This window comes from Pipistrellus kuhlii, unplaced genomic scaffold, assembly GCF_014108245.1.
Source record: "Pipistrellus kuhlii isolate mPipKuh1 unplaced genomic scaffold, mPipKuh1.p scaffold_m20_p_42, whole genome shotgun sequence".
In the NCBI taxonomy this organism is placed as follows: domain Eukaryota; kingdom Metazoa; phylum Chordata; class Mammalia; order Chiroptera; family Vespertilionidae; genus Pipistrellus; species Pipistrellus kuhlii.
In genome coordinates this window covers 1,741,240-1,764,524 of record NW_023425543.1, presented here as the reverse complement: position 1 = coordinate 1,764,524, position 23,285 = coordinate 1,741,240, and the positions used below count along the sequence as shown (strand labels likewise).

Below are 23,285 nucleotides of genomic sequence, written 5' to 3'. Positions count from 1 at the left end.
GCAGTAGCCTGGCTTGCTTAGTGGTTAAGCATGAATCAGGCCATGGTTTGATTCCAGGTCAGGGCAAATGCCTTGGTTGCAGCTTCAGTCCCTGGTTGGGGGACGTGCAGAAGGCAACCAATGATCTTCTCTCATCATTGATGTTTCTCTCTCTCTCTCTCCCCTTCTCCCTTCCTCGCTGAAATCAATAAAAATATATATTTTTTCAAAAAGTAGCAGTAAAGAGTTAAATTTTTACTAGTTAAATGTGATACTGTTTTAGTTTCTGTAGAAGACAAAAATTCAAATTCAAAAATCCCAGAAAGCTAAATTACAGCAATACTATGGATTTTAAATGTCAATGAAGAACTTTCCAATCTTCTTCAAAAAAGACAAAACACACACACACACACACACACAAAACCAAACTAATTATGTAAAAGAATCCTAGGGGATAAAAGAAAACAAAGCAGTGGATCAATCACAGCATAGTTTTCCAGTCCAATAGATGTTAATTTTACTTAGAATATTGCAAATAGACAATAAAAATGCCTCTATTCTTAGCTACATATCTGAGAATGCTGGAAATATGTAGCCACTAGGGTAAAAATAAATAAATAAATAAATAAATAAATAAATAAATAAATAAATAAAAAAGGCAAAGTGTCAGCTTGGCTTATTTGATATTTGCCATTAAATGCTATTCAGATGGCAAATTATATACAAATAAAATACTCCTACTGCCAAAATATCAAATGTTTCTCAGAGAATGACAAATATATTACTCAACTACTTTGAATGAAAGGGATAAGTGGGAAGCCAGGTGATGTTAACATTGAATAAATAATCCTGATGAATCAGGACAAACATAATTGCAAATATAAATTTTAGTCTGGGCCTCCTCTGTAAATTCTGCAGCTCTCAAACTAAATTTATAAAGTCTGGGTGACTAAGAAGTTATTAAATATAATAGCATTTTTGCTCATTAGGTAGTTAATACCTTGTATCCTGAACTATAATTAGAATTTGTTGTCAAGTATCTATAATCCATAATAATAAAAGCATAATATGTTAATTAGACCAGACATCCTTCTGGACAAAGCCAAACCGCTTGCATGAATTTCATGCATTAGGCCTCTAGTATACAATTTAAAAATCTACTTAATAAATTATTTAGTTAACCAAGAAATACTATCATCTATATTTTAGAAAACTACTCAAAGTGAGTGTTAAGAAATCAGTAATAAACAAAAGTATTTCTCCTTATTTTGCCAATTTCTCTCCAGCCTGAAACTTATTCATTCCCCACATTAGTAAAATATCTTCCATCTGAATTGTTCATTCCTTTATATTAAGGGATATACATTTCTATATAGAACTATAAAAATACCTTCATTCCTCTTGCAGAGTTAACTATAAACCAATTTTTCCCCAATCTCTATTGTTTTGATGCAAAATCAAGCTCTAAATGAAGTTGGGGAAGTAAATACTATTATGATGAACAATGAAACTAAAGCATTGATATCAAGTTACAATCATTTTGATGTCTATAAATGCAATTTATTCAACTGAGTTCATGAAATGGTAAATCAATGCTCTATAGTCTTCTGCTTCAGAATAAGAGGTAAATTTATCCAGAAAAAATTTCCTTTTAAAGCACATTCTTTAAATTAAAAAAAAAAAGCCTAATGAGATTAATATCATTCCAAAATTACTCAAAATCATTAGTTTATAGACACTTCTATAACATTAAAAACCATGATCAATCTGTATTCCTTAAAGTCAATCAAAAGCCAAAAGTAAGAATGTTTTTATTAAGTAAAAGTGCTCAGTCAAGCCATTCATTTTCATGGAATTCCAAATTCTTACAAAACCTAAAATTGCTAATAAGCACGGTTATGTTGAAAAATTACAAAAAAAAGCAGGCAGGAGTTCTTTGAGCCTAGAAATATTCTTGGTGACAAAATTCAGTTCATCTGTGAAATAGTTAAAGCAGTACCTACCTCTGGCAGCAGTAGTGAGGCTTAAGTGAGATAGCATCTTTATAGTATTTACATTACCTGGCATATAGAAAGACCTCAATAAATGCTAGCTATTACTGATATACCACGATAGTCACAGACTTGGAGATCTATAAACCAACCTTACTAAATTCATATAACTTATATTCCAATAGTAATGAGATCTCAGAAGAATCCATAGAATCATGGAGTCAGTTACTTAAAACACTTTCTGCTTTAAAAAATTTTTAGTGTTGCACTAATATGACATCAGTACAAAAAAAACTGAGTGGAGTTTTGATATCAAAGCCTATTATATTACTCTATGTCTCTCCAGTAATGTGTAAATGGCTATAGACATATTGGAGAGATGATGCTTTGATCTAATTTGATATCAAAGCCTATTATATTACTCTATGTCTCTCCAGTAATGTGTAAATGGCTATAGACATACTGGAGATATGATGCTTTGATCTAGAATAGCATCATCAAAGAGACCCAGATCTTTTGTCTATTTCACATAAAAGGTTAGCTTCAAGCTCATACTATGAAAAGTTAGACTTTTCCACTATGATGTTCACTAGTTTATGTCTTTTTTTTTTTAATATATATTTTATTGATTTTTTTACAAAGAGGAAGGAAGAGGGAAAGTTAGAAACATTGATGAGAGAGAAACATCAATCAGTTGCCTCCTGCACGCCCCCCACTGGGGATGTGCCCGCAACCAAGGTACATGCCCTTGACCAGAATCGAACCCGGGACCTTTCAGTCCTCAGGCCAACGTTCTATCCACTGAGCCTAATGGGTTTCGGCTTATGTCTTCTTTTTAAGGAAAATTGCTTTTTCTAAGGTAAATCCCGCAAGCAAAGGTAAAGGATACTACTATACTAAGAAAACAGGAATTGCTACCTCTTAAAATTCACGAATCCTGTACATCCAAAAAAAAAACAAAACATAAAATTAAGGAGATCTTCTGTTTCAATTCCGATTCAGTAAATTTGTTCCAAAAACACTGAGGCATTGTAAAATAAAGCATTGTTAACTCAAATGCAAGTAAATGGTTCATTACAGATCTGAATTTAAGAGGTACTCCCCCAAAATAAGTAATCTCCTTATCTCTACTTCCCAGCCCCAATTTCTGTGGGGTACAGGAAGAAATACAAAGACAAAGAAGTGATTAATGATTCTTAATTTTAAAAGCAGGGGACTCTAATAATGCCACAAATCACCAAATCATCTTAAAACTGAAACACTTATTGCAAAACCAAAGGAACAGATGGATATAAAATTATAATGCAGAACAGAAACTGTTATTTCCCATCATGTAATTAATAAAGTTTTGTCCTTGGTGTTTATGGCTTGATTTCAATATTCTATGTATTGGTCTTTAATATGAAAACATTTCATAGAAAATTCATATTTTGTCTCACTACCCAGTAAGAGCTCAAATCCTTCATAGGATTACAGTATATTAACAAGTCCAGATCTTGTCTTAGCAGGTTTGGCTCAGTGGACAAGAGTGTCAGCCTAGGTACTGATGCTCTATCAGAAGAGTCCTGGGTTCAATTCAAGTCAAAGGCAAATGCCAGGGTTGCAGGCTCGCTCCCCAGTAGGGGGCACGCAAGAGGCAGCCGATCAATGATGCTCTCATTATTGATGTTTCTCTCTCTCTCTCTGAAATCAATAGAAATATATAGTATACATTTTTTAAAGTCTGGATCTTAATAAAGTGGGCATAAAAACTAACTACAAAATGATCTGAGAAAGACCAGTCAACTGTTAATTGTGATAATTGAATCATCTTCAAGGTCTTGCAATCAAATGAAATCTTCCCTATTGCCCCTATTAGTTTAATAGTCAACTACATGTGTTTAAGAGATTGAGAGTTATAGTTTTTTTCTCAGTTTTCATTATTACTGAGTCCAAGGTTTTAGCTTTCAGGCACACTGAAAAAATAAAGTATTAAAACTAATGTTTCAAGAATGAATTTGTTTGTTTATTTATTATACACAAAACACTAGTTGATAATGTTTAATAGACACTACATAAAATAATAAATCAATAAGTATTTATTGAGCATCCACTATATGCCAGGCAACTAATCTCTTCAAAATATTTGGTAAGACAAGGTCAACAATTGTACTATATTAGGAAAGTTTTCATCTCTGTCCTCAACACTCCCATTAAAAAAAAAAAAAAAGAACATTATTTTGCAGGCCTTAATGGCCACTTATACAATGGAAGTTGAAATAATAATCAGAATAAAAAATTATCTAGAATCTAATTTCCAAATGTGATTCAAAATAAGTGTATTTAAGAAACAGTTAGTATGTAATCATCATATGTAAAATTTTTCCAGTAATAAATCCTTTGGAGAATTCATCCAAATTCCATTACACAGCCTCACCACTAACTTGTTTCACACTATTTCCCAGGTCGGGAGTTGGAAAAATTGCTCCCATTGTATTTGTAACCAAGTCTTCTAATATCAGAGCATATCCCCAATGTCAGAAGAAATTATTATTAAACTTTCAAAAAAGGGAAGTTCAGGATTATTTAATTTATTAGCATTACTACAATGAAATCTATTAGAGAAACCCAGGGCTTCTGATTTCTACATATGTAAGGTCAAGTTGACAAGATGGATCTAGGACAATAGAGTAAATATTTTAGGGTTTGTGACCATTAACTAAACTATTCTTAACTCTGCGGTTGTAGTGGAAAAGTAGACACAGATAATGTGTGAATGAAAGAGCAGAGTTATGTTCCAATAAAACTTTATTTAAAAAAAAATTGTGGGCGTTTACTAACACCAGATCTAAGCATGTTCAAAAATGGGTTTCTCTGCATTGTACATCTTGCCTCAGTTTCAGTGAAGGAAGTAGGAAATAATAGGTTAGAATAAATTAATAAGCAAAATTTAAATAACAAACTTCACACACACACACCTAACCATGCTGTTTTTATTTTTTTGTGTTGCTTTGAGCGTCACTAAATCCCTATGTATTTTTATAATTCTAACTCAAGTACTCAAAATTTCCAAAGTTGTATTTAAGATTAAAAACAGGCAAAACATGTAAATTGAGTAAACTTACTAAATGCTTCCACCAACATCTATTACGTTGTACAGGCCCTTTAGAGATTCAGTCTCAGGATTCCCATTTCTGCAGAAAACCAAAAGAATATAATTTTATGCGTAGAAAAAAAAATAACAATAATACAATAGTATTAATATGCCATGATTTAATCAGAAATATCTTGTAAGGATCACTCGCCAGAAGACCAAGACACGTGTATGTATATAAATAAAAAGATAAAAGGTTTCACTGCAGAGGATCTTAAATTTGGCTGTACAGGAGGCTCACGTGTAAAATGAGTTACCATAAAAAATGTGAATGTCTAAATCTCTGTCCCCAAGAACTCCAACAGAGAAAGCAAAAATTTGGGCTTCCCCAGGTAGACCAAATGGACAGCAAGAGTTGAGACCCAGTTGTTTAAGTAGAGCCAACATCAGTACTTAATAGAATAAAATTATTTTATCTTCTGGTCTTTCATTTGTCTACATTTAAAAATTCTAAAGGAAAACTTGAATAGCTTGCTGGGATCAGCCCACTGTGGGGGCGCTGTTCATCCCAGTCAGCCTAGCAGCTCTCCCGTTGTGGGAGCACACTGACTACTCACTAGGAGACATCTCCTGTATTGAGCATCTGCCCCCTGTGGTCAGTGCGTGTCATAGCAAGCGGTCGACCGGTTGCTCAGTCATCTAGTCACTGGGCTGTTATTATATAGAATATTACTTTAAATTATCATGTACTTATCACATTATCATGTACACTATTCAAAGGTCAAGTGTTGGAAAGGAATCTTTAGGCACAATTTCTAACTATTTTTACTAATTGTACTGATCTACTCAACTCAAATCTTTTCTAAAATACATACTTGATAACAAAAATATCACTAGTTAAGACTATCATAAACTAAACATGGAAGAGTTGTTTCCGATGTTTATCTTCTGAATATAAGTTAAATACTATTTTCAGTCACTCCTGCTCCAAAGTATGATTATAATAATCACAACATGTTGACCTACCGCCCAAATAAAAGCTGTTTAGAAGTTTAGCAGTAAAGTATAGCAATCTAAAACTTTTTAGAAAGCGAAAGCACAGTTTAGGATTTAAGTTAAACTTAGCTACCCAAATGCTTTTCCAGGCTATGATTTCAAATTTTCCAATTATGCAGCAAGTTCCTGATTTTCTTACCAAGTCTAAATCCCTTTAATCATTTTGACTAATCAATCAATACAGCAAAAGTCGGCTTCAAAATTACCTCTGAGAGTAAGGTGCCAAATATCCTCCCACTGGGTAATAAAGCAATTTACAAGGAACAGAATTATTTATTTGTAAGCTTCCAATTTAGTTAAGACTTTATAAGGAAGAGAGGATTTTCTGAATTTTAAATCAACCAATTAAAATAAATTGATATAACCCCTTAGAGAAGGGTATAGCTGATTTAAAGAATACCGGTGAAAGAAATGTCACATTGGTCTGATAATGTGCTAATACAAAAAGCTACGGACCAATATAAGTATGTACCTCTGGGCTTAGCCTCCACCAAATATAGAAAAGGATTGGGATCTCACTTTGTGCTAACACAAACATAATCTATCATATTGGCTCCTTCTCAAAAATTTACGCAGTCACTGAAACCGGTTTGGCTCAATGGATAGAGCATCAGTCTGTAGACTGAAAGGTCCCAGGTTTGATTCTGGTCAAGGGCATGTACCTTGGTTATGGGCACATCCCCAGTAGGGGGTGTGCAAGAGGCAGCTGATGGATGTTTCTCTCTCATTGATGTTTCTAACTCTCTATCCCTCTCTCTTCCTCTCTGTTAAAAATCAATAATATATATATATTTTTTTAAATTACGTAGTGCTTTGCACCTTCCTTTGAAGAAGCAGCCAAGATTGGCATAAGCAGACTATACAAGTTGATAATTTGGCTCTTGTTCCTACCTATCTTTAATATTTTGCAGTATTATAGATTCTCATTGAATATGAACTTATAGGTGCCATGTAAATAACCATTTTGCTACCTGGGCTTTTTATAATAAAAGGCAAAGATAGTTTTGGTCAAGTCTTATATTATTATCATTAGTCCATTTGTGCTTTTCTTATAATATTCGAGCTTGTCATCTTTTAAAACCCTTCAAACAATTAACATTGAAACTGAGAATAAGATCTGAGAACACTAAGAAATATGAAGTATCTTCCACAAAAATAAGGTCGTGAAAGTCATTAGAAAACTGCCACAAGACAACTCACAAACCATTAAAGTTAAGCAAAATACTGAACATGATAATCTAGATTAAAATTATGATTACTATATAGTACATATTACATAATTTATTGTTTGGGAAATATTTCATTTCATATAAATGGCTTAGTTTCAAAAGCATAGGGTTGTTTTTCAAAAAACAAGACTATCTAGCTTTATACTATGTTTAAATCAACTATATCAAATTTTTATAAAGAAAAATGCTACTTAAATGCTATGTAAAGACAATCATTTAAATTGTAATGGTTAATTTACATTCAGAAAAAATAACCAATGTGAAAATCAAAAGTTAGAATTAAGCCACTCAATCTGGAAAAGGAAGGTAGCTGATAAAACAATGATATCTAAATATAGAAATTTCTTACGTTAATTATGCCAGGCATTATCATTTATAATCCCAATGATCAGCTGCCAATGTTTCATTAGATAAAGCAAACATTTTTTAATGTAGAGACGGAGGGAGGAGAGAGAGACAAATACCGATTTATTGTCCTACTTACTTATGCATTCGTTGGTTGCTTTTTGTATGGAGATTGAACCGAAAGGTCCTCTGACCAACTAAGCTACCCAACCAGGGCCTAAAGATTAAATATATTTAATCGAATAATCATTTTCAAAACTCCAAATAATGCTTTTTACTATAGCATTCTCTTAATTGTTTAAAAACAAATTACGATTAATTTTCCAATGTCTTCGTATATACTGTTTATTAATATCTGGAAATTCCTAAAATTAAGAATGCCGGGGACACGATTGTACGGGTCTGGTCTTATCCAAATAGTTTCACCATAGAACTGCGTAATTTGCGATGCAAAAATTATAAAAACTATTCTCCGCTTTTTGTAAGAGAAATAGACACTCCTATTATTTTTATAGCAGAATTTAAGAGCTAAATGGTATCTTAAGAGATAGGAAACTCAATACTTCGTGCCAGCAAGGTGTACACTGAATAAGATGCCAACATTACAGGGCTAATTTACTGCTGAATCTCAGTTGTATTTTCCTCTCTAACACACACTTCTACCTTTCATTAATGCAGAAGATAGAGATGTTTTCAAATTATCTTTGCCTCTTACGTTATGTCTCTCAACAAAGAATAAAAACAGACAGGAGAAAGAGTAAATTTATTAGTGGTCCCAGTCCCGGTACGTTAATATTTAAGGAACTGAGAAACAGTAAATTAACCTTGAAAAATGTTTATATTCAAAATTATCTATTTCCCATAATCTAGCTTCTAAGTGTTATGCCATGGCTTAAAAAAAACTTGTAATTAACTATAAGCATTCTTTCACTTGTGTGGAACTTCATGTAATTTTTTTAAACAGTTATTACCATGATAACAAACATAAATCCAAACTAATCACCAACTTCATCGGGTGTTTTTTTTTTTTAAATTCAAGAATTGGTTAAAAATGCTCAGTTAAAAGTAAATATTTAACATTTACTTTGATCCGCTAAGCAGAAAATAGCATTTAACTAAGTAATTTATTTTCCTAATGAAATATAGTATTTTAAAATAATAGTAACTACATTTATATTTGTCTTCAATGTGCCCATTATTTTTGTCCATCAAACTTATTATTGCCCATTATACAAGCTTGGTTCAAGCCCCAAATAACCAAACAATGAATATAAGCACTATCGTGAAGGTCAGCTCAAGTACATGAAAACCTTCTTAAAATGTAATCTATTATAATCCTTTTATCTTGTTGATGATAAAGGGAGAGTTGAATTCCGTTAGACTGGAGTAGAAGTTACTACATCGTTTAGATTTTTCTCTACATACTAAAAAAATAAAAATCTTCCTTTAACATTTCTAACCTTAAACCGTTGTTCATTTATTTTATGGGTTAAATTGCACCTATGGTAGGTCATTATAAATGTATTGCCAATTTATATTTAAGCTGACGTCATACTTCACATACATTTGTCTTAAGATGCCAAATTCTCAAATTTTGTATCTGAATGACAGTCATTTGCATAGAGGAAACTAGCATGGGCATTTGTGTTAAAGAGGGTTGGGGTACCCCCAGCTGGTGTGGCTCAGTGGATGGAGTGTAGGCCTGCAGACTGAAGGGTCCCGGGTTCAATTCCAGTCAAGGGCACATGCCTGGGTTGCGGGCTCAATCCCCAGTAGGGGGCGTGCAGGAGGAAGCCCAGCAATGATTCTTTCTCATCATTGATGTTTCCATCTCTTTCTCTCTCCCCCTTCCTCTCTGAAATTAATAAAAATATATAAAAATAAGTAAGTAAAATAAAAGCTGTTGTGCAAAATATGTTACTAAAAAAAAAAAGAAGCTTGGGATAAAAGATGTTTTGAATATTTTGTGTGGCATCTTTTCTCTTTAAAACACTGTAGTTAAAGGTGTAACATTCTGTTTTTTCCCCACATACGAGAAACACAAATTTGATCAAATTGCAAAGGACTGTAAAGAAAAAATTAAACCAAAGCAAAGGCAATAAAAATATTATCTTTATTACCTATTTGAATCAATAGAATAAGCAAATAACGAGATAAAAATATTTTCCACATAAATTTCAAGGACAAAGGTAAACTTGCCCGAATAATGCTAATTTGGCTATTGTTAGCATTCCCCAAGATATTTATTATTATATTTTCTCTGTCAAACCCTTACTAATATCAGCTTGACAATAATTTTCACATTCAGTATTAACTTACGAATAAAGAATATTTTCTGAAAATTATCAGTGGACACTTTTTTCCACTCACATATCTACTTTTAAGATGTAAAATTATGGTATGCTTACTGGAAATTACTTCTCCATTTTACGACTTAAAATAATACGGAGGTCTCTTTGGATGCTTTATTCTACTTTCCCATAAATAAGTCATTTTGTATTTGTTTGAAAACTCATGAAAATGTTTTGTTTTGTTTTAATGGACTATTTAAAATCCATTAAGTAGCAACTAGAATATGAAGTTTTCTATTTAGTTTTAGAAATATAGTTAAGAACCCTAAGATCTGCAAATGCAAAATTCTAGGCCATTTCTAAAACGTGATCAGTATCATGTACGCTTAAGATCGTAAAGGTAATTTTGATGACTCAACTACTGATTAACCTGCAGCACTATTTTATTGGAAAGTACTTAATATCATACTGTTCTGACAGAAACTACATGTATCAACTATTTCAATGTTAATATGAAAGAGTTTTGATGTAAAGAAATGGCATTTGATGGGCTTTTTCTCATGTTTTCAAGATAAAGAAACAGACTACCGTTTGTTTCATTGACAAAATTTACTGATATTTTCCTACGTAAATTGTGGTAGGCACTAAATTTTAGATGGTGGGTAAAACATTTACTTACTTGCTATATAAAATACAGCCTTCTGCAAAGATTTCCTTTATTGTCAGATATGAAACTCCACGGTCTCAGTCTTCAAAATGGTTTCTTTTGGGGGGGAAAAAATATTCTAAGCAATTTATTGATATAACAACCAACAGCAAGTAGGGATACGTGTTTTACAACTTTTTATTACGTAAAAGAAACAAACACTAAAATCTACGCTCACAAAATTTGATTTTTAAAATGTTCTTCCCCGAAATCTATTAGTAAAAATAATAACTAGCTCAAATTTTCCAATAAATGTATTTATTTACACATTGAAAAGATTAAAACTGTTTGCAAAGTGTATTAGGAACCTAAAAAGAAAAAGTCTATCTTTGGTTCCTGGTTTTCCTAAAAATATAATTAGTCTTTTTTTGTTCCCCAAATTAAACAAAGGCATAAAGGATTCAAATTATAGTACCACTGAGTTACAATGGCCATGCCATATATACTTTCTATCCAATGAAAAGATTTAAAGGCTTTGTAAAATTTTCCCAGATATTTACTCTGATTCGTAATCATACTTGCTGGAAATATAAATTCTCAAAGAACAAAAACAAAACCTAATAAGCTTGTTTTTTTATGTCAAAGTCATAAAAATTTACCCAGTCTTACCTCAAATAAAAGAGCTGTATTTGTTCAGAACCATCATCAACCAAATTTTATTTTAATCTTGTAAGTCACCTTAAAAAAAAAAAAAAAAAGGAAGATATCAACGTTTTGATTTTTAAACATTTCTTGGCCTAACTTTCAGTATGATGAAACAATGAGAAAAAAATACTCAATCATCTATGGATAAATGGAAGGCAGCTCATCTACCAATACCTGTACATTTTAAGTTGCTTATTTCTAATTTTAACATCTATCAGTCTTTTGTTTTCCTCACCTTTTGGAGGCATAGTCTAATACTTGTAACTAAGGCTTTGAAATAAAATTTAAAAAAATACAGAAGATTTACATCTTTGGACAGATTTAAGATTATGACCTTGTATTTCTCTTTCTTTTTTTGATGACAGGCAATACAACAAAAAAGGAAAAGTTTCCCATTTTCAAAGACTCCGATATTAACATTTATTCCTCCTATCATCTAAGGATGCCTTTTAAAATTATGAGTAATTAAAAATAGACTCTTCTAGGAGAAATGAGTGAAGTTTAAAATGGCCCCTGGTGACTTTAAATTTTAAATTCCAAGTTATTTGATCTCACCAAGTGGATTACTAGCTTTGTCTTGGAAGCAAGTTTCAAACATGTAGTATCTATGACATTTATTCCATTTCAAACCGGGGTCTCTGACACTTTCAGTCTCTCCCTTCCCCCATTCCTTTTGTAAAAAGACCTTATGAGGCAGAAAATGCCAACAATTATTTTGCATTTCACTAATTCAAAAAGGATTCTAAAATACCAGATTCAGAGTATTCATTTAAAACCACTTTCAGCATCCAAAAATGTTCATTTGAAAACAAAAAAAAACTGGTACCTAAACAACAGAGTCTATAAATTCAAGATATGCGCAACTGATGCAATATGTAGTTCTAGATGAATGCTATTCAGAAATAAAGCAATTTTACCGACAAAAACACCTTCTGGAATGCGCTCGATCGCAGCAGTTCCTGATCTTATAAGGACTGGGGGAGATTTGGGTAATTTACCATCAGTATCCTTTAGGCAAAAACCTGTACTTTACAGCACACACACCGCAGAAGGAAGACAAATAATATTCCAAGATACACAAAGGTTTTTTTTGCCCTTGCGGTTTGTGCAAACTGAAACCTTAAAAATTCCCTCTCAAACGTTTCTCTCCAAATCCGTAAGGCAGAGAGGACTGCAACCTTTCTGAAACCGATACGTATGAAAAACGCTGCCCCGTGGTAAGAATTATCTAGATGTTCATGCAATGCAACAAATGCAACCAATATGGCTCCTCTTTCTCCGTCCATTTACCAGGGAGCGATCCCACTTCAATATTTACCCTGCGGGAGAGAAAGTAACTTCCAAAAGGAGATCGGGGGCCCCAAATAACCCCCCTTTTTGTAGAAGTTTTGTCCACCACGGCTGGTGAGGACACAAATGATCGTCCTTTATTTTTCAAATCGTCAAACGATGAACTTAAAAACTTTTTTTAAAAAAAGTCTAGGAACGGACCCAAGTGGACGATCTAACATCCAGGTGTGATTCAGTTCCAAGATAACGGCTCCGGATGGTGACCTTTTTTTCAAAAGTACCAAAAAAACAAACAAAACGGTGTCTTTGAATCATCATCCAAATACCAGAAAAGCCGGATAAAACTCGGCCAAAGGCAAACTAATGGGAACCAGACGTCTTCCATCGCCCTAGCCCCGGCTTTAAAAAAAAAAAAAAAAAAAATCTATTCCCATCAAACAGCCTTGACATTGCAGAAAACTTGCCTTCCCCATTTTTTTGAAATATACCCGAGTCGCACTCCTCCTCCTCCAACTTGTATTTTTTTTTTTTTTAAAGACAACCTTCACGTCATCAAGATTTTTCATCAACGATCAAGCCCCTTGATATCTCCGCAGCCCCATTTTCAAAAAATCGGCTTGGAAAGAGTTAAGAGCCAACACCCAAAAGGAAAGAAAAAAGAAAAAAAAAAGTTTTATTTTTTTTTTTTTCTTTCCCCGTAGTCAGGCTTCCATTGTTCTTTTTGAACTCCATCGTTCCCACCTTCCCGGAAAGAGGTGCAAAAAAAAAATAAAATTAAAATTAAAAAAAAGCTCTCCCATAGGAGAAGCTGGAAAAAAATAAATAATAAAAAGGATCCTTGGACCCTCGACATCCAAATAAACTCACCGGGATGGAAAGGGGGGGGTTCTGCGGTCCTCGATGCGGGGGTCCCCCACTCTTCGGGCTCCCCCGCCTGCGGGTTCCCCCGCCGCCGCCCCTTCTCCCTCGGCGGGGCCCCCGATCCGGGCAAACGAGGCCGATCTCGACCCCCCCTCCGAGCCCCCCCATCGCCCACCGCAGGGTCTGCAGCGGGGTTCCCCCCCCCCCGGATCCCCCCGGCCCTGGGCCCCGGCCCGCTCGGGGTGGGGGTGGGGGGGCCTCGAACCTACGACGCCGACCCCGCAGGGTTTGCATAGAGGCCCAGCCCGCTACCCCGTCCTCCTGCTGCTCGCCACGTTCAAGGACATTTTGCTTTTCCTCCCAAGGACAAAGGACAATAAAAGGGGGGCCGGGGAGCTACTCACCCGCTTCCGATCGCAGCCGCCGCCGCCGGGAACCTCGATGTGTCCCCACCGCGCTGGGCCTGGTCGCCCGCGTCCGGGGTCCGAGCCCCGCCGCCGCCGCCGCCGCCGCCGCCGGGACCCCGGGGAGCGGCCGCGGCCGCTGCCGCAGAGGCCACTTTTCCGCAGCGTCGCGGGCCCGGCGGCCGTTTCCGGGGATCCGATCCCCCCCCAACCACCACCACCACCACCACCACCTCCCCGAGCGCGAGGTCCATCTCGTCTCGGCCGCCGCGGCCGCTTCGCCGCCCCCTCCTCGGGCCTGCGAGGCGGCCCGGGCGGCGGACGGGTCCCGCGGCCGCGGCGGAGCGCCTGACAGCTCGCGGAGCTGCAGCCTCTCCGGCCATCTTGTGCCGTGTCTGCGCGTGTGTGTGTCTGTGTGTGTGTGGTGTCTCTCTCCCGTCTCCTCTCTCTCGGCTTTCCTCCCTCCTCCTCCTCCTCCTCCTCGTCCCCCCCGCCCCACACACCACACAACATGGCCTCTTCGCAGCGGCTGCAGCAGCAGCAGCAGCGGCGGCGGCGGCGGCGGCGGCGGCACCAGCAACTCCGCGGCGTTGCCAGCCCGCTCCCCTCCACCCGCCTCCCGCCCGCAGCCCCGGATCGCAGTGCGCACGCGCGCCGCCGCCCGCCCACCGCGCCCATTGGCTCAGGCGGCACGCCTCCCCTTATCCCCGCCCCCCTCCAGCGTCCTCACGCACGCTCGGGGGCGTCTCTCTTCCTCCTTCACAACAACGGCTTCAATACTATTGGCTCGTTATGACACCGCCCCTTCACTTTCCCCACACCGATAGGCTGGCCTTGGTGTCATTCACGGAAGTGGGCGGGGCCCGCGATTGGCGGGGGATGGAAGCTTGGGTTGGAAACAGTTGCTCGGCGCCCCGCAGTGCGGACCCCTCAGGGCTGCCTTGGGGAGGGGGATTCTAGCGCGGTTGTCCAGGCCCGCATTGCTGGTGCAGTGACCTGGAGGTAAGCGCTTCGCCTCTGGAAAAAAAACCTCAGGATTCGGTGCTTCTGCTTTCAGGTTTTTGCTTTTTTTTTTTTTTTTTTTTTTTTTTGGAAATGGATAAAAAAATGACTGACAGGATGACAAGCCAACACGACGACGCTGCAGGTGCATGAGGCAAGCAGCCATATCTCCTCAGCGACTGACAGGACCCGAGGTTTTGCATCCAAGCAGCCAGCCCCCCACCCCCCACCCCCATGTCCCTCGGGGTCCCATCTGACTCGAGCTGCTTTGACTGCAGGGTGTGCGAGCTTCCTGTGGCCCATTCAGAGGAGAAGGCCTGTTGGGGGGGTGTCCTGGGTCCGTGAATCAGGATCCCATAGTCCTGGCTGGCCCCCGAGGTCACCCTGTAGCATCACCCCCAGGTTGAGAACCGCTAGCAGGGGTCATCGCCTAAGACCATCGGAAAACACAGATATTCATAACAGTAGCAACATTACCGTTATGAAGTAGCAACGAAAATAATGTTATGGGTGGGGGTCACCACCACATGAGGAACTAGACTGTATTAAAAGGGTCGAGGCATTAAAAAGGTGGAGATCCACCCATCTAGGGCAATATTTGTCCACTGGGCAGTTTGAAGCTTGAATGATCAGTCTTCTCTTCCCCATCTTGTCTCAGAGAATGGGGCAAAACAGAGTTTGTTTCCTTGAAGGGTATCTCCCATTTTTTTTATTTTTATTGTTATTTTTTTTTCATTGCTTCTTCCTACTTGGTCCTGGAAGTGCCTCTAGGCAGACCACAGGAATATCTGAAAACCTAAACTTCCCTCTGAATTGAATGGGAAGAGAAAAGGAGGTCTCTCTCTCTCTCTCTCTCTCCCTCTCTCACTCCCTCTCTCTCTCTCTCATTGTTAGCATTTTCAGAAAGGCACCCCCAGCTACTCTTCATTTTTGACAGATTTTTTTTTTTTGAAGGGAGGGATCTTGAGGCTAAGTGAGTGGCTTCCTAAGTTCTCTTGAGGCCCCTACACCTGGGTGAAAGTCGAAGGGTGTGGAATGCTCCTAGGCCAGTGGTCGGCAAACTCATGAGTCCACAGAGCCAAATATCAGCAGGACAATGACTGACATTTCTTCGGAGAGCTACATTTTTTTCAACTGAAACTACTTCTAATGCCACTTCTTCAACATAGACTCGCCCAGGCCATGGTATTTTGTGGAAGAGCCACCCTCAAGGGGCCAAAGAGCCGCATGTGGCTCGCGAGCCGCTGTTTGCTGACCACCGTCCTAGGGCCTAGAAACTAGTTCTGGCCCCTTCTTTTTATTTATGTATTTTTTATTTTTATTTTTATTGGATTTCAGAGAGGAAGGGAGAGAGAGATAGAAACATCCATGATGAGAGAGAATCATGGCTGCCTTCTGCACATAGACACACACACATCCACCATTGGGGATGGAGTTCACAATCCAGGCATGTACCCCTGACTGGGAATTGAACCCTTCAGTCCGACGCGCTATCCACTGAGCCAACCAGCCAGGGCCTGGCCCCTTCTTTTTAAAAGGACACTGTTGTTCATTGACTTGTCTCTATACCGCATCAGCTGCTTAGGGCAGAGTGAGGACTAGGCCCCCGACATAGATCTTAGGTACCTTCTGTATTCGATTTGTGCTCTCATTTGAGCGCACAAAAGGATGCTTCTTTAGCTGAAACTGAACTTTCTCCATTTCATTTCTAAGTGTCATTCCCCGCCTGACACCATGGGGAACAGGTAGACCAGCAAAGAGGTTGTTTCGCCAAAAACAGGTTGGCTCAGTGGATAGAGCGTCAGCCTGTGGACTGGGGGGTCCCAGGTTCGATTCCGGTCAAGGGCATGGACCTCGGTTGCGGGCGCATCCCTGATGGGGGGTGTCCAGGAGGCAGCTGGTCGATGTATCTTTCTCATCGATGTTTCTGGCTCTCTATCCCTCTCCCTCTCTGTGAAAAATCAATAAATATATATATATTTTTTATATATATCAATATATATATTTTCCCTCCTTCTTCCTGGCGGGTTCTTGCTGTGCCATTATTCACGCCCTCTAACCCCTCCGACCACTACCTGGAGTCTGTCTATGATCCTGCCCTTTCCGGATTTACCACCAAGAACTTCCTTGTCAGCAAAACAGGCCCGGACAGGCCTTTTCTTAATTGCAAACCAGTAGTTTCATTGCTAGCTTGACCCAGAGGCCAGATAAGTTTCTATTGAATGAATACAAAACAAAACAAAACGTTTTTACGTGTTGAAATACCCATTGCGTTTTGAAGTTATTAATGACCTGTTCCTACAAGCCAATATCTTTTTCAATTTAAAGTATTAAAAATGCTATGTAGCCGAAACCGGTTTGGCTCAGTGGATAGAGCATCGGCCTGTGGACTGAATGGTCTCAGGTTCAATTCCGGTCAAGGGCATGTAATTTGGTTGCGGATACGTCCCCGGTGGTGGGTGTGCAGGAGGTAGCTGATCGATGATTCTCTCTCCTCGATGTTTCTGACTCTCTATGAATAAAATATATTTTTTAAATATAAAATAAAGTATTAAAAACGCTGTGTAATAGGAAAGCAGGAGAATCCTTGCGATCTGTCCGCCCTGTGTGAAAGGTAGTAGGGGCTGAGCCGCATGGAGTTCACTGTGTGACAGGCATTGTTCTGAGGCCCTCATGGGAAAGGAGCTCCGTTGAACACACAACACCCCGCTGGGGGACTGTTATTCTCTCCGCGTGTTATCGCTATCAGGACACGGACACACGGGAGTTTAATTTGCCCAGCTTCACACTACTGGCAAGTATTGGAACCAAAACTGAGCCCAGGTAGTTGAGCTCCAGACCCATTTCCTCCTGCCCTCCCAGTTTCTTTTCCTTTCTTTTTTTTTTTTTTTTTTTTTAACAACGTTTAAGGAACCATATTTTTTTTAATATACTATTTTTTCATTGATTTCAGAAAGGAAGGGAGAGGGAGAAAGAGAGAAACATCAATGATGAGAGAGAACCATTGAAGAGCTGCCTCCTGCATGCCTCCCACTGTTAACTTAAATCCCTCTATAATTTGAAATTTGATTTTCTTAGAGTAGTGGTGAATAATCATTTTTGCATTATTCAAACCTTTGAGTTCTTTTTAAAAATATATGTGTATTTTTTATTGATTTTAAAGAGGAAGGCAAAGGGGGAGAGAGAGAGAGAGAGAAACATCAATGATGGAAGAGAATCAGCCATCCGCTGCCTCCTGCAGGCCCCCACAGTGGGGGTGGAGCCTGCAACCAGGGCATGTGCCCTAGCTGGGAATCGAACCGTGACCTCCTGGTTCCTAGGTCGATCCTCAACCTCTGAGCCACGCTGGCCAGGCTAGCCATCACTCTCTAAAGCTCCACTAACTTTGTGGTGAATGAAAAGCACCTGACACCTGGCAGACCACAGGCTTTCCCCTGCACAGTTCCTCCTGGCGCTACGTGATGGGCCAATGAACTGAGAGGAGATCCCTCCCTTCCCCCCGTCCTGCTGGTTCCTGTTACTGCTGCTGCTTTCCCGGTGAAGAAGGAAGAGCAGGGCCCTCAGCTTTGGCTCACTTCGTGGAAAAGCCGCTGCATGCGCTCCCAGTACTTCTGGTCCCGTCTCCTTGTGTCCAGGAGACTATTTCTGGGCCGATTCTGGGATCTGTTGGCACTTGTCATCTCCAAGGAGACCTCAGAGGGAGGTGGAGAGCAGCCGTGGGTCTAAGCACTTTTCATGCTATTCTCATTTGTGATTTTTGAATTTTAAAAAATATATATTTCATTGATTTTTTTTTTTTATTTTTTTTTTACAGAGAGGAAAGGAGAGGGATAGAGAGTTAGAAAAATCGATGAGAGAGAAGCATCGATCAGCTGCCTCCTGCACAGCTCCCACTGGAGATGTGCCTGCAACCAAGGTACATGGCCTTGGCTGGAGTTGAACCTGGGACCCTTCAGTCTGCAGGTTGATGCTCTATCCACTGAGCCAAACCGGTTTCGGCCTGATTTTTGAATTTTGAACTATGTGAATATATTACCTCTTGGTTTTTTTTTAATGAAAGAGAATAGAAAAAACGGAAACTCAAATCATCTGTTGAACTGAAAGCTGACATCCCATCCCACCGCCACTTTGTAATCATCTGTGTCAGCTGCATTTGTCCCCTTTTACCTTTGTCTTTTCTGTATGAAATAAAAGTCACACAGCACTCAGTACCTCCAGGGATGTAACGGGGACCTGGAATGGCCCCGGTTGAGGATAAGGATTCCTGGTACATAAAATGGGGGAGCAAAAAATAAAACGGGGAGCAGCTTCCACTCCCTATGTGACATGGCCTCAGGCTTCGCAGGCCAGGGCTTCTCCCTGCTTCCCCTGCAGCTCCCAGGTCTGTCCCCCCTTTTCTGTCCTCCTGCCTCTGGTGGTAATTAAAGGGGAGGCGAAGATCCCAGCAGTTCTGCTTTTCTCCCCGTTTCCCCTCCTTTGCCTAGAGTGGCTCCTTTAGAGATGCAACCCTGCCGAAACCGGTTTGGCTCAGTGGATAGAGCGTTGGTCTGCAGACTGAAGGGTCCCAGATTGGATTCTGGTCAAGGGCATGTACCTTGGTTGTGGGCACATCCCCACTAGGGGGTATGTAGGAGGCAGCTGGTCGATGTTTCTCTCTCATCGACATTTCTATATAGCTCTCTATCTCTCTCCCTTCCTCTCTGTAAAATATCAATAAAATATATATTTAAAAAAAAAATATTGCCGAGACCGGTTTGGCTCAGTGGAAAGAACGTCGGCTTGGGGACTGAAGGGTCCTGGGTTCGATTCCGGTCAAGGGCATGTACCTTGGTTGTGGGCACATCCCCAGTAGGGGGTGTGCAAGAGGCAGCTGATCGATGACTCTCTCTCATCAATGTTTCTAACTTGCTATCTCCCTTTCTCTCTGTACAAAATCAATAAAATATATTTTAAAAAATAATAATAATAATAAAAAAATAGAGACTCAACCCTGCTCATCACAGAGGCTCAGGAATGACCTTGACCCGAGACCTTTCAAAGACAGGCCTTTATGGTTTCCTGCAGCCCTCCTCCTGCTCTTTGCAGCTTCTCTTGCTGCTCAGACGCTGAGTGACTTACACACAGACTGCCTCATTCCTGCCTACCCCCTGCTCCTTCACGAGTGGCAAGCTCTCTTTCTTTTTCCCAGGGTGCACTGCAAACAGGATTGAAGCTGGTTTGATGCTCAAAATATTATCTCCCAGCCCAGCTATGGAGCTTCTTCCGTGTACCAGGTACTGTTCTAGAAACTTGAGATACTGCATGGACTGGGGTACCTATTCTTATGGAGCTTACCTTCTTTTCTTTTCTTTTTTAATATATTTTTTAATTGATTTCAGAGAGGGAGAGAGAGAGAAACATCAATGATGAGAGAGAGAGAATCATTGATTGGCTGCCTGTTGCTTACATTCTAATGGGCAGGAAACCACAAGTCAGAAAAGACCAGGAAGTCGCCGAAACCGGTTTGGCTCAGTGGTAGAGCGTCGGTCTGTGGACTGAAAGGTCCCGGGTTCGATTCCGGGTAGGGGATGTGCAAGAGGCAGCTGGTCGATGTTTCTCTCTCATCGACGTTTCTAGCTCTCTAGCTCTCTCCCTTCCTCTCTGTAAAAAATCAATAAAATATATTAAAAAAGAAAAAAAAAGACAAGTGTCATGGTGATGGGAGCCTCATTTCGGTTGGATGGGCAGGGAAGGCCTCTCTGAGGAGATGACGTTTAAGACAAAGCAGGAAGGACACAAAGGAGGCAGCTATGTGTATACCCACACACGGGTTCCAAGGAAGATGGCAGATGGCGTGCATGCAACTCATTTTGCTCCATTCCCAAACTGCACTAAACATAGATTTTTCTTTCTTTGTTTATAAGTCATAAACTCAGAAGGAGATGTTAACTTAAATCCCTCTATAATTTGAAATTTGATTTTCTTAGAGTAGTGGTGAATAATCATTTTTGCCTTATCCAAGCCTTTGAATTCTTTTTTTAAAACTATATATATAAAGAGGAAGGGAGACGAAACCGGTGTGGCTCAGTGGATAGAGCATCGGCCTGCGGACTGAAAGGTCCCCAGTTCAATTCTGGTCAAGGGCATGTACCTTGGTTTCGGGCACATTCCCAGTAGGGGATGTGCAGGAGGCAGCTGGTCGATGTTTCTTTCTCATCGATGTTTCTAACTCTCTATCCCTCTCTCTTCCTCTCTGTACAAAATCAATAAAATATATTTTTTTAAAAAAAGAGGAAAGGAAAAGGAGAGAGAGAAACATCAATGATGAAAGAGAATCATTCATCCGCTGCCTCCTGTAGGCCCCACACTGGAGATTGAGCCCACACCCCTCTTAAACCATTTGTTCCTAACTCATTTATGTTGTTCAGCACACTTGTATTTTATCCTCTGATTTAAAAAAAAATTTAATAGTGAACATGACTCAAAATTCAAGGTGTACATAATGAAAAATCTCTCACGTCCTTCCAGCACCCCTGTCTGAAAGCAGTTAATATAACTAAGTTTTCCAAGTGCACTTCCAAAGACATTCCAGGTTTTATTACAAGAAACACACTACTAAGATTCATTTATTTTTTATATATTTTTTTATTAATTTCAGAAAGGGAGATTGGAAGAGGGAGAGTGAGATAGAATCATCAGTGATGAGAGAGAATTAATGATTGGCTGCCTCCTGGGGATCAAACCTGGAATCCAGGCATGTGCCTTTGACTGGGATCGAACCTGGAACCCTGTAGTCCACAGGTCAATGCTCTATCCTGTCAGCCAAACCGGCAAGAGTTAAGATGGATTTAGAGTGTGCTTCTATTTTATCTGTTGGCTGAAAGATTGCAGAATCAGGACATGTTTGTTATCAGACAGACTGATCCAGTCCTTCTAAAGCTATGTCATAGGGGCACCCGCTCTCCCCTAAAAATGTGACCATCATCTCATGTTTCTCTCACCTCTGGTGGCTCTTAGTGCCTAGGATCTCCAAGTGGGTAGAACCATTTCATACCAACTATTGTTTTCTCCCCTTCAGAGTGATTGCTTTCCCTCCTTGGAATGTCTATGACTTCATGGCTGTGCGATTCGGTGTTCAGTTGGCTCTTATCATAAGTTAATATTTGTCTGTTGGTCTATGGATCACATTACCCTAAGTAGACTCCATGTGGCTTTCCTGGAGGTAGAGACTTGGCCTTGGACTTTGTCCCCCACCGCTCAGTTATGGAGGCTTAAAGGACAGCTGGTTAAAGATTTGCTGCCTTAAAACGACCCAACAGGCCATCCAAGTCCCCTCCAGCTGTAGACCAAATTCCAATGAACAGATTAGGACCCAGGTCAGCAAACTGCGTCTCGCGAGCCACCTGCGGTTCTTTGGCCCCTTGAGTGTGGCTCTTCCACAAAATACCACGGCCTGGGCGAGTCTGTTTTAAAGAAGAAGTTTTAAGTTGAAAAAAAAAATGTGGCTTTCAAAAGGCATTTCAATCGTTGTCCTGTTGATATTTGGCTCTGTGGACTAACAAGTTTGCCTACCACTGGATTGAGAGAATTTGCTATGGAATGAATTTCAACATGATTTAGCCAAAGAAGCTTATCACCACTGAATATACTTTTAGTATAAGTGCAGGTGTCTGTTTACTAGAGCTCCTTATAAGTAGAACACACCCTGAACGTTGGTGGTCAAAAATAGATCTTGCCCCTGGCACTTCGGTGGCGTCTCTGGCATGCTGGCATGTTACCCAATAGTCCCTAACCATCCAACCAGAAGTGTCTACATCCTGAGAACTCCTTGGTATTTTAATTGAGTTCTTATCGTTTTACTGAGCAGGAGAATGATTCCTTGACGTGTTTTGTGTTTTATTTTTCTCCTTACTTGGTGCAGACGCTGGGAAGATGATGGGTAGGGGCAATACCATCACAACCAAAGCCCATGAACTATGGCATCATCAGCTTTGGGTCCCAACCGGCACTTGGCCATTCCCTGGTCATTTGATCCCAGCCAGTTTCTGAACCTCCTTTACAGTAAAAAGAAATCATGACTCTCACCTTCTCTGCTTTTCTCTGCTCGGAGATTCTTCCTTCATTCCTGATGGCCATAGTTGCCTTGGTTGCTTAGACCAGTGAGCGGCAATATAAAGTATAGCTATGGGTCAAACTGTACTTCATATTGAGGGCTGTAGATTAAAAAATGAACACAGCCCTAACCGGTTTGGCTCAGTGGATAGAGCATCAGCCTGTGGACTCAAGGGTCCCAGGTTCGATTCTGGTCAAGGGCATATACCTTGGTTGCAGGCACACCCCCAGTAGGGGGTGTACAGGAGGCAGCTGATTAATGTTTCTCTCTCATCGATGTTTCTAACTCTCTTTCCCTCTCCCTTCCTCTCTCTAAAAAAAA

General features: G+C 39.8%; 1 long non-coding RNA gene across 2 annotated transcripts; it reads right to left on the bottom strand.

The window, feature by feature from the left end:
- Positions 1 to 209: 209 nt before the first annotated feature.
- Positions 210 to 14,049, bottom strand: LOC118704313. Of its 2 annotated transcripts, none has more exons than XR_004983373.2 (5): positions 13,871 to 14,049; positions 11,280 to 11,348; positions 10,644 to 10,727; positions 5,075 to 5,143; positions 210 to 577 (listed from the first exon to the last, which is right to left on the bottom strand). It is a non-coding gene; the product is annotated as an uncharacterized LOC118704313 (long non-coding RNA). The 2 variants fall into 2 exon arrangements; XR_006739869.1 differs by lacking the exon at positions 210 to 577 and adding an exon at positions 1,251 to 1,443.
- Between the last annotated feature and the right edge of the window lie 9,236 nt (positions 14,050 to 23,285).